Source organism: Rattus norvegicus, chromosome 9 (assembly GCF_036323735.1).
Source record: "Rattus norvegicus strain BN/NHsdMcwi chromosome 9, GRCr8, whole genome shotgun sequence".
NCBI lineage: Eukaryota > Metazoa > Chordata > Mammalia > Rodentia > Muridae > Rattus > Rattus norvegicus.
Window position 1 is genome coordinate 62,861,410 of NC_086027.1, and position 11,440 is coordinate 62,872,849.

The window sequence follows — 11,440 nt, forward strand, 5'->3', positions numbered from 1 at the left end:
CCTGCTCTCTGCCTGCTCATAACACGGGAAAATGTCCATTTAATCACAGCACTCTTTTTTTAGAAATACCTGCTCTTTTGCCAAGTGGGGCAGGGGCCGAGTTTTCCTGTTATTTGCACCTGACTCACAATAAAGAAATAGTCTCTGAATCTCATCGGGGACAGAGCTGCACTTTTGACACAGGACAGGAAGTGCCCCATCCTGAATGCACAACAGCTTGTTTACTAGAGCTAAGAAGTTTATACTCAATTAAAAAAGAAAAGGAGCCTAAAGCAATGTGTAATTGAGGAGCTATGATTATTAGTAGGATATTTGCACAAAAGTCATGCTCAGATTTTTATTGTCACCAATTGTTTCTTACTTGTGAGGTAACTATAACTACTGTTCCTATAAATTAGACGGAACACGGAGAAGATGAAAACGCGGCATTGATGAGATTCGGGATTGAACCCCACTTCTCCCAACCACACCAGCTGTGGGATTTGGAGTGTCTTACTAGAATTCTGAGATTCAAATTTCTTACCTGTAACGGGGAGTTAATATAATAAGGCAATTTATCACAGAAGGGTGTGAGGATTCACTGAAATAGCAGAAACGCACTTCACAGAACAGCTGGCACATTGTGTTTGACTAAATAATAGGTGCATTGTTAGATACAGTTCCTCCTCGTCCAGAGGACTCTACCCTGACTGCCTTCAGTAAACTGCCCAAAGATAACGATGACCATGGAGAACACGACATAATCAAGAGATAATAAAGCAGGTATGTGCTCACACGACTTATTAGAAAACAGTATTGAGAGCTCTGTTAACCCTGAGGAATCTGGGCTCAGGTTTTTCCACTCCTGTAACCTCACATTCCGAGACATACTGGTGGGAATCACCTCACCTATCTTTGAAAGCAAACTCTAAAACTCAAACTAAAACCAAAACCAACCAACCAAACAAACAACCCCCAAAATCCAAACATCCTAGAACTTCATTTACCATAATTCCTCTGATAGCTCCTTATGATGGAGTCCAGACTGGGAATCCAAGGCAAAAAAAAAAAAAAAAGTTTTACTAACTACAGGGTCCTAGAGATGGCTTAAAATCTATCTGATCTGGAATTCTAGAAAACGAAAAACAAAAAAACCTCTGAAAATTCAAAATAAATGGTTTCATTTTTGTTCCAGGGAAAGGTGAGGGATAAATACAGAACTGAAATATGTACGCTTTGAGCAAAAATAACATGTCAGGCTTTCTGTGACAGGCAAGGACGATTCCTTATCCCATTTGACTGAAGTATGATAGTTTAATTTTTTTTTTAATTTTCTTTGTTTTGTCCACTTATTCTCAGTCTTCACTGTTTCATGATCTTTACCTGTCTCTTCTACTTAATGCTTTTATTGTGGCAAAATTTACCCTTGCAGCTGTTCTCAACCGCCCAGTTTTGTGGCATTCATTAAGTGCACAGTTACTCTTGTAAAGATCTAGAGTTGCCTAGGAGATAAGCCTTGGGCCTGTTTGTCAGGGATTATGCAGATTAGATCAGCCTCCTGCACGTCTGTGAGGGGTTGTCTAGATTGGATCAACTGAAGTAGAAAGGCCCACACTACCTAGGAGAGGAGCCATTCTAAGGTTGTGCTGGCCTTGGGCTGAGCAGAGAAAGTGAGCTGAGCGCCAGCATTCGTTGTTCTGCTCCCTGACTGTGGACACAATACGATCAGGCACCGTAAGCTCTTGCGACCATGAAAGAGATGCCCCTTGAACTGTGAGCTAAGATCAGCTCTCCCTCCCATAAATTACTTTGTCAGGGCATTTTAGAAGAGCAGCAAAACCAGGCTCTGAAATACACAGATGGACAGATGGACGGACAGACAGACAGGTGGACAGAAGAGCAAGCAGCAATATCATCTAACGCCAGAACATTTACATGTGGCAACTGAAACTGTCTCTAACAACAAGAAAATATCTTGTTCGTCCTCCCCCTGTGTCCCTGGAACTCTTTGTTCTGTCTATGATCTCTACTACTTCTGTGTGCTTTAACTAAGTGGAATCTTCAGATATTTTGTATATTGTGTCTGGATTATTTCAATTTACATAATGTTTATAAGGTTCACATTGTAACCATGGCTCAGATTCCCTTCATTCTTAAAGCTGAATACTGTGTTCATATATACCATGATTTGTTCATTTATGAGTGTGTTTCCACCTGTGGCTATTATAAATACTGCTGCTGTGAACACAGACATATACACACGTATTTAAATCACTGTTTTTATCTCCAGGGGAGTGATCCAGAAGTAGAATTGTGGGAACATGGTACATTTAATATTTTAAGAAACAGCCATAGTTTTCCATAATAGTCTCATATCTTCTATTCATACCAGCAGCACTCCAGAGTTCTAAACTCTTAAGATCTTCATCAACACTCATTTTCTATATGTTATTTATTGTCTTAGTTAGGGTTTCTATTGCTAAAAATGAAACTGCATGACCAAAGCAACTTGGGATTGAAGTGGGGCTACTTGACTTATACTTGTGTATCATTGTTAATCACTGGAGAAAGCTAGGACAGGAACTCAAACAGGCCAGGACACTGGAGGCAGGAGCTGATGCAGAAGCCATGGAAGGATGCTGCTTACTGGCTTGCTTACCATGACTTGCTCAGTCTGCTTCCTTATAGGACACAGGACCACCAGTCCAGGGATGGCCCCGCCTACAATGGGCTGGACCCTTTCTTATCAATCACTAATTAAGAAAATGCCTGACACTCTAGAGCCAAGACTGTCCTACAGCCCTCTGTACCAAAATCCTGCCTGGAGAGAGCTGGTCTCCCAGGAGTGCTCTCACTCCTAAGTCCACAGGTGAGACCCCACTTTTACTCTACTAACTGTCTGAAGAGGGACCCGCCAGGAGTGCATAGGGCACAGGGATCGTAGAGCAGCCTGGGACAGGATCCTTCCTGTCTCCATCTGCTCCCAGAGCTAAGGCTGTCCCACAGCCCTTCATATACAAATCCCTCCCAGAGAGAGCTGGTGACTCAGGAGCACTCTCACTCCTAAGATAACAGGCTCACAGGCCCAAAAAAGGGCCAAGCTCCAGTCAGAGACAGCAAGACCAGCTAACACCAGAGATATCCAGATGGTGAGAGGCAAGCTCAAGAACCTAAGCAACAGAAACCAAGGCCACTTTGCATCATCAGAACCCAGTTCTCCCACCACAGTAAGTACTGGATGCCCCAACACACCAGAAAAGCAAGATATGGATTTAAAATCACATCTTATGATGATGATAGATTTAAGAAGGACATAAATAACTCCCTAAAAGAAATACAGGACAACACAGGTAAACGAGTGAAGCCCTTAAAGAGGAAACACAAAAATCCCTTAAACAAGTACGGGAAAACACAATGAAATAAGTAAAGGAATTGAACAAAACCATCCAGGGTCTAAAAATGCATTGGCAGGATTAATATAGTAAAAATGGCCATCTTGCCAAAAGCAATCTACAGATTCAATGCCCATCAAAATTCCAACTCAACTCTTCATAGACCTAGAAAGAGCAATTTGCAAATTCATTTGGAATAATAAAAAAAAAAAACAAAAGGCATAAACAAAAAACAGGATAGCAAAAACTATTTTCAGCAATAAAAGAACTTCTCGAGGAGTCACCATTCCTGACCTCAAGCTATATTACAGGGCCATCATAATAAAAACTGTATGGTATTGGTACAGAGACAGGCAGGTAGATCAGTGGAATAGAATTGAAGACACAGAAATGAACCCACACATCTATGGTCACTTGATATTTGACAAAGGAGCTAAAACCATTCAGTGGGAAAAAGAAAGCATTTTCAACAAATGGTGCTGGTTCAACTGGAGGTCAGCATGTAGAAGAATGCAGATCAATCCATTCTTTTCTCCTTGTACAAAGCTCAAGTCCAAGTGGACCAAGGACCTCCACATCAAACCAGATACACTCAAACTAATAGAAGAAAAAGTGGGGAAGATCTGCAAATGCATGGGTACTGGGACATTTTCCTGAACAGAACACCAATGGCTTATTCTCTAAGATCAAGAATCAACAAATGGGACCTCAGAAAATTGCAAAACTTCTGTAAGGCAATGGATACTGTCAATAAGACAAAACAACAACCAACAGATTGGGAAAAGATCTTTACCAATCCTACATCTGATAGAGGGCTAGTGTCTAATATATACAAAGAACTCAAGAAGTTAGACTCCAGAGAACCAAATGATCATATTAAAAAATGGGCTACCAAGTTAAAGAATTCTCAAGGAATAGCGAATGCTGCTCAGAAGCAGCTAAAAAAATTTTCAACATCCTTAGTCATCAGGGAAATGCAAATCAAAACAACCCTGAGATTCTACCTCAGACCAGTCAGAATGACTAAGATTAAAAACTCAGGTGAGAGCAGATGCTGGCGAGGATGTGGAGAAAGAGGAACACTCTTCCATTGCTGGTGGGATTGCAGACTGGTACAACCACTCTGGAAATCAGTCTGGTGGTTCCTCAGAATATTGGACATAGTGGTACCTGAGGACCCAGCTATAGCACTCCTGGGCATAAACCCAAAAGACACTCCAACATATAACAAAAAACTTCCTCTACTATGTTCATAGCAGCCTTATTTATAATAGCCAGAAGTTGGAAAGAACCCAAATATCCTTCAATAGCGGAATGGATACCGAAAATGTGGTATATTACACAATGGAGTACTACTCAGCTATTAAAAACAATGACTTCATGAAATTCTAGGCAAATGGCTGGAACTAGAAAACATCATCCTGAGTGAGGTAATCCAATCACAAAAGAACACACATGGTATGCACTCACTGATAAGTGGATATTAGCTCAAAAGCTCAGAATACCCAAGATGCAATTCATAGACCACATGAAGCTCAAGAAGAAGGAAGACCAAAGTGTGGATGCATCAGTCCTTCTTAGAAGGGGGAACAAAATACTCACACGAGGAAATACAGGAACAAAGAATAGAACAGAGACTGAAGGAAAGGTCATCCAGAGACTGCCCCACCTGGGACTCCATCCCATATGCAGCCATCAAGCCCAGTCACTACTGCTGATGCCAAGAAGTGCTTGCTGACAGAAGCCTGATAAGGTTGTCCCCTGAGAGGCTTTTCCAGAGCCTTACTGATACAGATGAGGATGCTTGTAGCTAACCAACAGGCTGAGCACTGGAACCTCATTGGTGGAGTTAGACAAAGGACTGAAGGAGCTGCAGAGGTTTGCAACCCCATAAGAAGAACAATATCAACTGACCAGATCCCCCAGAGCTCCCAGGGACTAAACCACCAGCCAAAGAGCCCACAAGGAGGGACCCATGGCTCCAGTAGCATATGTAGCAGAGGATGGCATTATCTGGCATCAATAGGAAGAAAAGCCCTGGGTCCTGTGAAGACTCCTTTCTACAGTGTAGGGAAATGCCAGGGTGTTGAGGTGGGAGTGGAAGCATCCTCATAGAAGTAGGGGGAGAGGGTATGGGAAAGGGGATAACATTTGATATGTAAATACATAAACTATCCAGTTTAAAAAAAGAAAAAGAAAATGTTTTAGAGGCTTGCCTACAGCCCCATCTTATAAGGGCATTTCTTTTTTTTTTCTTTGTTTTCTATTGGATATTTTATGTATTTACATTTCAAATGTTATATCCTTCCCCCCACCTCCCCCTGCTTCTATGAAAATGCTCCCCTCCCCTCCCCACCCCAACACCCTGGCATTCCCCTACACTGGGGAAAGGAGTAGAGGAGTTTCCTTAATTGAAGTTCCCTGCTTTCTGATGACTTTAGCTTGTGTCAAGTTGACACAAAACTACCCAGCACACTTATATTTCTTTAAAATTTTAGAATAGTCATCCTAATGGGTATGAAATTCATTTCCTTTCTGAAGCACTCGAGTTCATACTGATTTGTCTCAACGTTACACAGTGAGTATGGATTCGCTGGCTAGACTTGAACAAGCAAATTGCCATGCATCCCACAGCCTAAAGGAATGAATGTCATAACCGCCTAAAGGAGCTTAGAAACACACCCTTCCCTGGTTGAAGCCTCAGATAAGAAAGAACTCCAGGAGATATCTGATCTCAGTCGTTAGGCTAAATAGACAATTTCACTACACCATGCCTGGACCCTTGCATAAAGAACACAAGACCTGGTCATTGTTTTAAACCACTAAGCTTGCATGTTTGTTTTGCGACAACTAGAAACTAGTAACAAGTGTTAAGGCCACCAAACTTACAAGGGAAGGTATAGAATTCGATGAGGGTTTAATATGATACAATCATGAAGGCCCAATGCTGAAGCAAGGCAGAAGACAGGAATTCTGCCAAGTCTCTTTCAGTTCCTGTAGTACTTTTACTACTGTATTTTATCTAGGAATGTCCCCCAAACCTGGGCACTACAGTTCTCAACACAATTAGAAGGACTGAACAAACAATTGTGTGTGTGTGTGTGTGTGTGTGTGTGTGTGTGTGTGTGAGAGAGAGAGAGAGAGAGAGAGAGAGAGAGAGAGAGAGAGAGAGAGAGAATGAGGAGACAGAGACAGGCAGAGATAGAGACAAAGAGAAGGGGACACACACACACACACACACACACACACACGGGGAGGGGGAAGCTTGCCACATATAATGTAGTTCAGGCTGGCCCTAAACTCAAAGCAAACCTGATATCTTAGCCTTCCAAATAAGCTACCACTTCATCTTGGAATAATATATACATTTTTTATTTTTATTTATTTATTTATTTATTTATTTATTTATTTATTTATTTATTTATTTATTTATTGCTTCTCCTCAGTCAGGAGACATAGTCACCATGACTGTTCCACAATCTAATGCCATCATTTCTTCTCAAGTTACATCTGGTTGCATAACATATAGTTATCATAAGCTAACTTTCCTTCTGAATCAACATCTTCCGGAGAATGTTACATGAGGCTAGAAACAGACTGTATTCTAGAGGGGAAAGAGGTGTTGGAGATTTAGCTCAGCAGTAGAGCACTTGCCTAGCAAGCGCAAGTGGCTCCCTGATAAACAGTACTTCAACTCTGAGTCTCCTCAAGAAGGCGGCAACGTTCAACTGAAGACAGGGAGACTTTGCTGCTCCCTGGCCATTAGGCTGGGAGCCCCAGCACTCTATATGCACTTTGCACTGTAGGCATACACATCTGAGGAGAAGGATTGAAGTGGGGAAAGTCAAGGGGATTTTTAAGGAACTATTCAGTGGCAGTATGCAGTAGCTGGGGACAATGGTCAAGTTTGGATCAATCCAAAAGAAACCTGGGAGATACCTGGCGATTCTTAAGTGACCAGACTGTCACACTGAATCAGGCTTACTGGAGAACAGAGATATGCAGTGGGGGCATTTTGGAGTACTTCAGAATCACCCAAGGAATTTTCACAACAGAAAATTTGGGTTCTGTCCCTCAAGATTCTAACTCAAATGGTGCTGGTGGTGGTGGTGGGGAACGACACATCCTGGTGATATGCATTTTAAGATTCACTCCAAATGAGTCAGATGAAAGTGGTCTCCACCATGGAGAGACATCAAGCCAATTAGAAATACAATATCTAAACTGGATATCTACGCTGACATTCTGTGTGCTTTGCAGATTTTTCCAAACTGCCTACAAACAAGCCAGCATCGCTAATAAGAAAATTGAGGAAGTGTGGTTAAATAACATTGCCCAATACTTAGCATCAGCTTCTTGTATGAGCCAAGTACAAGAAGGAAAAAGGAGAGAGAGAGAGAGAGAGAGAGAGAGAGAGAGAGAGAACAAAACAAAAACTTCTGAGGCTTTTCACACCCCACCCCCATCCATTCCATGCCCTACAAAAGCCAGTAGAAAAATTCCAGGAGGTCCTCTGGACTCTGTTGATATTGGCAGCAAAAGTGCACCCAGCTTTTCAGTCTCAGCAAGAGAATGTTTCTTTAAATCTTCCAAAGCCAGCCACCCTGAAGCCATAATGAGTTTACCTCACTTCAGTCTATGCAGCCAGAACCACTCAAGAAAAGCAAGTCTGAACCCATCCTTGGGAAACCATGCTGGCACCAATACCAAGATTTTTAAGACCTCCTGATCTATAGTCTGACTTAATGACTTTCTGGATTTTTCTGATATTAAACAGGGGGCCAGAGGCTTGGCGTCTTTCAGATTTCCTACGGTTAATCAGTTATCTAACCCAGTAAGCATCACAGTTATGTTTTTACAAGCCACTTAGTTGATTAACAGCTCCCTGTCTGGGGTGAATTACTTACTTATTCCCTTATTCTACACCCAAAGTAATTTTTTTGGTACAAGCACCTAAAATGTTAGACAAAGAAGAAATTAAAATCAAGATTTTAAAAGAGACAGAGAGAGACAGAGACAGGAAGAGAAAACCACAAACCCTGTCTTAAGTAGCAGGTGTAATACAAAAATAAATGTGTTAGCACTAAATAAATCCTTTTGTATGGTTTATGAATTAGGGCATGCCAACACTCTCTTCTTTGATTTGCAATGTCTCACCCTTCACATCTCAGTTTTTATTCCTATTTACACCTTTCCATCAAGAAATTTGTCAATCAAAACAAATACTTAAAATACCTTAGAGGCAGGGCATTGGTGGTACTTATCCTTTAATCCCAGCACTGGTAGGGGCAGAGGCAGAGGCAGGGGCAGGGGCAGGGGCAGGGGCAGGGGCAGGGGCAGGGGCAGGGGCAGGGGCAGGGGCAGGGGCGGAGGGGAGGAGGGGAGGAGGGGAGGAGGGGAGGAGGGGAGGAGGGGAGGAGGGGAGGAGGGGAGGAGGGGAGGAGGGGAGGAGGGGAGGAGGGGAGGAGAGACAGAGGTAGAGAGGCAGAGGCAAACGATTCTCTGATTTTGAGGCTAGCCTGGTCTACAAAGTGAGTTCCAGGACAGTCAAGGATACACAGAAAAACCCTGTCTCAAAAAAACAAAACAAATAAATAAATAAAAAACACAACAACAACAACCACCACCACCACCACTAACAGCAGCATCCTGGAGAGTTACGCAAGGATCCTGAGACTTATCATTTCTCAATCTCAAATCTTCTTTGGCAATGTGTGTGTTTGCAAACTGACTTACCAAGTCCAAATTGTACCTAGTCGCAGGTATGTGGGAGAAGCGGGCATGCTGGCAGACCTGTGGGCTGCTGTGCCCGGAGGAGATCGTTCTTGCCTCCTTTGGTGCATCCCCAGGGCTTCGGCTCGCACATCTCCATCCTGTACTGGCTTTTCAAGTTCCCAATTCAGGAGACCAGTGTGTGCCTGGGAAGAATCTACTACATTCGCTTCTAGAATCTCACTAATAAAAAAATACCTATCTTATTTTCCCCCTTCAAAGTCCCACATCATGAAAGTTTGCCATGCAAAGTGTCTTTGGTGATCAAAGTTTAAGTCCTCCACTTACATGATACCTTCTTATCCCTTCACTTGCAAACAAATGCTCACTGAATAGATACTGCATGCCAAGGAGTGAGCCGAGGCAGAAGAGGAAGGAAGGTGGAGTTTCTCTGAAAGAATTCACATGCGTACAGCAAATAAAGCCTAAGGATCAGGCAGCCTGCGCTCTGACCTAGGGAATCTTCCCCGGGGCAAGTGGTTCTAATAAGACCCAGCATGCCTTTGGATGACTGATAAACCATTAGTTCCGGATCTGGGCTGTATTTTTTTCCTGAGGACTGAGACACCTTTACCTAATTAATCCAAAAGATTCCTGTGGGTTATATGTGGTTCAGGATACAATGATAATACAATGAGTTACAAGTCTGTTCAGTTACAAGTTGGGGAAGGCTTTGTAGAGGATGCTGTCCATGAAAGGTCAGAAGGATTTGTAGGTGTGCAGGGCTTTTCTGGATGAACAAGAAGGATGTTTCCCAACAGATGGGCTGGAAGCCTGGGAGAAAAAGCATTGCGTCATCAGGAAACCAGAGAAATGCAAGTGACAAGGACTGAGGCTTGACAAGGCCAGAAAGGGAGGATGGTCACAGGGAGGCTGGGGTGTCCATGCAAAAGTCCTTTCCATTTATTTGATGGATGAAAGGGAACAGTAGTTGGGTCTGTACACAGAGATAGCAGAGGTTCCAAAAAATAGGGCAGAGAATAAAGAGGACCAAGATAAAGGACAGAAGACGAAATAAGACCCAGAGTGACAGTGTTCAGTAGAGGAACGCAGTGCCAGTTTTCTTAGCCTGGGTAGCATTGTTAGAAAATAAAGGTATAACTTGCCATAATTTAATGTTTTTTAAGTCTTTAAAAATGTTAATAATTTCTCTAGTATCCTTATCTATTACCTTCTTGAACTAGGAAGTTTAGAATATAAAACTTGCTAACACTAGGTCACCAATATCTATGTAATCTATGGAAGCCTACTCCAACTCCTGAACACCAACCAGGTGATCAATAAATACAAACTAAGGGGATGGAAATCGAGGCTGCTTATTATTCCAACTACTTGTGTTCACGGTATTTGGTGGTTTGTTCGTGTGAGGACTGCCACTTTTCTCCTTCTGTTTTAAAGCACTTGCTCAGAGATCTATTTGTATGTCACACGAGTACTTGTCTGAAGTAAGAGTAGGAAGTTGTATCTGTTACCCGAGTCTTCTCATGAGGTCATCTTAGTGAAGATGCCTGATCTATGAGTACAGTGGGGACGCCACTGTAGCAGGAATTCCTGCCCTGCAGATAACTAGCACAAGAAATGCTCCAAACTATGCATTCCAAGCAAGATCCTTTTTCACTTACATCTGCTGACTTTCTACTGACTTCGGTGTTAGCCCTCACTTAATTCGTGCATTAATGTGTATCTCTTCCCTTAGACTTTAAAGCTTCATAGTGTGAATGCTAGTATATCAGTCCTCAGCTTTTGAGATGAACAAAGAAAGTCAGGTTTAAAAACATTCTACAAATTGTATGCCTTGGGTGTCAGGTTTTCAGCTCGCTGCTAAGGTCAAAGCCATATTAAATTCAAACAAGGTCCTTGTTCTTGGAGGGTTCTATTGTGAGGGGGTGTTATACCTATGTGAACTAAACTTGATGAGTGAAGTAGGTAAGTCCTCTGATAGAAATAAGATTGATAAGAATACTGAGTGAAGAAGTCTGGTGGGCTCTTCTGATGGGGTTACGTCTCAGCTGAATTCTCAGGGATGTGGACCAGCAGAAAGTAGACCTGGGCAGCAGGTCCCAGTCTTCAACGAGACCTGGATCATTATGTTGGAAGAATAGCCAAGAGGTAGTGACTGAGGTATAGGGATGTGTGGGCGGAGGTCTGAGCTAGGCTCCTCACCGGGTCTCCCACCTTTGAGTGCTTGGGAAGGAGTCTGAATTTTATTTCAGCAACTGAAGGATACAAGTGTGGGAGAGAGATGACCTTAACCCGTGGTATGAATAAATGTGAGGGTGGATGGAGCAGAGCAGGAG

At 42.6% G+C, this 11,440-nt stretch overlaps 1 protein-coding gene and 1 long non-coding RNA gene across 9 annotated transcripts in view; one reads left to right on the plus strand and one right to left on the minus strand.

The window, feature by feature from the left end:
• LOC120094686 (uncharacterized) overlaps positions 1–11,440 on the plus strand; it is a 58,152-nt gene that overhangs the window by 29,053 nt on the left and 17,659 nt on the right. The gene's annotated exons all lie outside the window — the stretch shown is intronic.
• Hecw2 (HECT, C2 and WW domain containing E3 ubiquitin protein ligase 2) overlaps positions 1–11,440 on the minus strand; it is a 393,569-nt gene that overhangs the window by 7,506 nt on the left and 374,623 nt on the right. The window lies entirely within an intron of this gene.